Source organism: Callithrix jacchus, chromosome 4 (genome assembly GCF_049354715.1).
Source record: "Callithrix jacchus isolate 240 chromosome 4, calJac240_pri, whole genome shotgun sequence".
NCBI lineage: Eukaryota > Metazoa > Chordata > Mammalia > Primates > Cebidae > Callithrix > Callithrix jacchus.
Window position 1 is genome coordinate 6,570,839 of NC_133505.1, and position 4,652 is coordinate 6,575,490.

The window sequence follows — 4,652 nt, forward strand, 5'->3', positions numbered from 1 at the left end:
TTGCGATTTACTTTCGGACATAATTTGGAGATGGTAATAGACCAAAATGTTTCTATGACTTGTATTTTTTCCCAGATTTTTAAAAAATTGTACTTTAGGTTCTGGGGTACATGTGCAGATCATGCAGGATTGTTGCATAGGTACACACATGGCAATGTGGTTTGCTGCCTCCATCCCCCCATCACCTACATCTGGCGTTTCTCCCATGTTATCCCTCCCCGACCTCCCCACCCTCCCACTGTCCATCCCTTGCCCCCCGCCCAACAGATCCCAGTGTGTGATGCTCCCCTCCCTGTGTCCATGTGTTCTCATTGTTCAACACCCGCCTATGAGTGAGAACATGAGGTGTTTGATTTTCTGTTCTTGTGTCAGTTTGCTGAGAATGATGGTTTCCAGATTCATGCACCATGGATGAAAAAGAGGGCAGCCCTCCCCAGACACTAAATCTGCTCTTGACATATCTTGGATTTCCCAGCCTCCAGGAACTGTGAGAAACAAATGTCTCTTGTTCATAAGCCACCCAATCTATGGTGTTTTGTTCTAACAGCCCAAATAGGCTAAGACAGTTACTCATGACTCTTCACTAAACCAGATGAGACTATGAGTATCCCTGTCATTATCTCGTCTTAGTTTTTTTTAATTTGGCTTTTCAGATTTTGCTAGCCCTACCTTCCTTTTCATATAATCAGATTTATCACCTATATGGAGTTCATTTTACAATGTGTAGAAAGCTACAATGTGTTAGCGTTCTCTCCAAGTCCCGGTCTCTATTACTGGTTTCCGTTAGCTTTTTTACAATCGTAACTTAGGTTTCTGGCTATAGTTTGATTCTGAAAGTTGAAGACAAGGTAGCAGAGCTTGAATTCCTTTGACTTTGTAATGATCACTGCAAACTATCGAGGTGATGACCTTCGGGTTTTCTCTCTGTGGGTTCAATAGTTGCAGCTTTTGTTCTACATAAATAGAATGTTTGTCTAGTGCGAAGGTCAAGTTTCCAGTGGCTTCATTTTTCTTATACTCTACCAATTCTTCCCCATCATGTCACAACCATTATTTCTTTGATCAGTTTATTAAAAAGTTTTCTTCCTGGAATATCTATTGCTTTGCCTTTTCTTTTTGATTAGAGGAACACGTGTTTTCTATAGACTCAGTTACCTCGATGACTAGCTTTTGCACAGATCATACCTGCTCTTTCCCAGTCTGACTTTTATCATTTCATAGGTGGGCTGCTGCTCTTTGGGAGGCTTTTTGGATCTTTTGATCTTTTGTGTCCAAACATTTCACAAAAACGTGCCTGACTTTTCTTTTTAACCATTCATATTGCTGAATATTCAGCAGGATTTTTCTTTCTTTCTTTTTTTTGAGATGGAGTCTCACTTTGTCACCCAGGCTGGAGAGCAGTGGGGTAGCAAACTCTGCTCACTGCAACCTCCACTCCTGGGCCCGAGCAGTTCTCCTGCCTCAGCCTCCTGAGCAGTTGGGATTACGGTCTCGCGCCACCAGGCCTGGCTAATTTTTATATTTTTGTAGAGACGAGGTTTCACCATGTTGGCCAGGCGGGTCTTGAACTCCTAACTTCAAGTAATCTGCCCACCTTGGATTCCCAAAGTGCTGGGATTACAGTTGTAAGCCACCACACCTGGTCTTCAGCAGGCATTTTCAATCTGAAGATTTTTTTGTATCCTATAGCTTTGGAAAATGTTTTCTATTATTTTGCTGATAATTTCTTCTCTATTACCGTTTTCTGTGTCTTTTTCTCCTTGATTTGAATTTGTCTTTACCAATTGTCTCATATTTTTTATTTTTTAAAGTGAGGGATTATTTTGCTTTTCAGGAAGTACTTTCAACTTATTCTTTTGAGTTATTTGTTATTTTGAGCTACTTGATGTTCTTTTTCATAGTATTCTACTTTTATCTTATGGCTTTAATTTCTTCCTGAAGACTAATGAGATTCTGTTTAGAGTTCTGTGATTTCTCAAGTACTTATGTTTCCCACTGAGTCTACTATTCCCTGTGCATGTCCTCCTTCAAGGTACTGGTTTTTCACAGATGTCAGATGGCTCAGGTTGTATTTTCATATTTAAGGATGAAAGACCAGATGGTTTATTCAGGACTGCTGGAAACAATTCACTCTGCTCTTGACCAGGTGCGTCTAGCCTTTCCATTGGGCTCTTGCTGGTGTGAGAAGTATGACTGATAGCTCCGTGTCAGTGGGCAAGACTCTTTGGCTGGAAGATTTCACTTTTAGGTATAGAAGTGGTGAGCTAGTCATCAGACTGGGCTTCTCCCACTAACATGTTATGTTGAGGGAAGCTTTGCTTTGGGGAACCCACATTCATACTCTTAGCTTAGTCCTCCCTAGAAAATCCTTTTTTTCCTTCACACACACACACACACACACACACACACACGATATGCGAAAACATTAGTGCCCCTACTTATCATCCCTTTATAGTGCCAGCGCATTGCTTAGCTCTGAATGAAAGTGCAGTAATTGTTTTAAATGGCGATATAATAGTAACACATAGCTTTGACGTATTTGATTCTGAGCATATACCACTTATTAAGATACGCTCTCTGTATCCAAGCAGCTAACAGTCAGCTTCTAATGGAAGGACAGATGTGTAAACAAATCACCATCCTTAAGAGAGATAAGTGGGATAGAATGTGTTTGTACAAAGCGCCGAATTTATTGAGGAAGAGACATTAAGTCTGAGCCTGTGTGTGTGTGTGTGTGTGTGTGTGAGAGAGAGAGAGAGAGAGAGAGAGAGAGAGAGAGAGAGAGAGCGAGAGAGAGACAGAGAGAGAGACAGAGAGACAGCAAGGAGAAGCTGCAGAGAAAAGGTGGCATTTCTGGAGGCAGAAGAACATATTGGCGTAGTGGCTTACCTCAAACATTCTCTGGAGCCAGGCTGCTTGAATTTAAATCTTGCCTGTGTCAGTTACTGATGACCCTTGGATGAGTTATCCTCTCTGCCTGTTTCCTTTCCTATAAAATGGGTATATGATATTAGTCCTGACCTTATAGGTGTTTTTGAGAATTAAATGAATTGATATATATGAAAGGCTTCAATGACGCCTCCCACTCAATACAGGTTAGTTGTTGTTCTTATTGCTAGTTTTTCTTGATGTGGCCTTGAATGATGAGTTAATAACCAGGTAATAGGCAGGTGGTTATTTTTGGGAAAATAAGCATGAACTCATCCTTTCTTATGGCTGTGTAGTAGTATTCCATTGTGTATGTGTGCCACATTTACTTTATCCAGTCTGTCATTGATGGGCATTTGGGTTGGTTCCAAGTCTTTCCTATTGTACAAAGAACTTAAGCAAATTTACAAGAAAACAAACAAACAATCCCATCTATGGTTTCTGTCACTCCAAGTGCCTGTGAGTGCCTGACCTCTGGGCCAGAACCCATTTCTCAGTTTCTCCAGTTGCCATCGTAGCATCAGAGGAATGTGGTTTCCCTTTGTTTTAGATGTGTCAATGCTGAAGGGAAGGACTGGTTCAGGGCAGGCGCTCAGGCTGGGATCAAGACTCTGGGTCATTCTTGTTCGCCATACAGTTGAGATGTCTGCCCGATCCAGGCCAGAAAATATCTTTAAAAAATGTGTTGTCTGGCCGGGCGCAATTATTCATGCCTGTAATCCCAACACTTTGGGAGGCTGAGGCAAGCAGATCATAAGGTCAGGAGATCAAGACCATCCTGGCCAATATGGTGAAACCCTGTCTCTATTGAAAATACAAAAATTAACTGGGCGTGGTGGTGCATACCTATAATTCCAGTTACTCAGGAGGCTGAGGCAGGAGAATGGCTTGAACCAGGAGTGGGAGGTTGCAGTGAGCCAAGATTATGCCACTGCACTCCAGTCTGGAGACAGAGCAAGACTCTGTCTCAAAAAAAAAGTCCACTGCTTCCCAGCCTCTGATTACATACAGCCTGCATTCTTTCCAAAGAGCCAACTGTATTCCTAATTCGGTTCAACCACCTTTCTCTGCTCTGCCACACTAATGCCCAGTCCTTGCCTCATGGGGTGGGAGGGTCCTTACAAAGCACCTCCTTCCATGAAGCCTGGACTGAACAGGAAAGACAGGGCATGCTGAGTTGCTCTTCCAGACCCAGCTCCTACGATAACCACCTCGGCTTCTTTTAGGCCTTCATCTGAGGAATAGAGCCGCCTTTTAAGTAGTTGCTATTATGTCTGGACCTAGAAGTTTCCAAGCCCCATCAGCTATAATTTTTCATTCTGGAGGTTTTTATAAGTCAAGTCTCTCCTCAAAGATTCATTGGTATGCAAGACAGAGGCAAGCAGGGAAAGCTTCAAACGATGTGTCCTTGAATAGATGCTTCAGGGCTTGGATGAGTCTTTACAGAATCCAATTAAAATGGTATTTCCACTGGAAGATAGGGAACCTGAGGAACCTGGAACGATTTCTCCAAAATCTGGCCAATGATCCTTGCTGAGGATACTGATTTGCCCTGTGTTTTGTGCTGGACTGTGCAAAATAAACACTGTGCACAAAGAGTACTAATTGCTTCATTTATTCTTCCATTTAGCCGGGGAAACAGCAGAGCCTATTCAGTCTCAGAATGGAAAATTACATGTTGGAGAGAAAATAACCACACCGAAGAAATGACAATGCAATCCAGG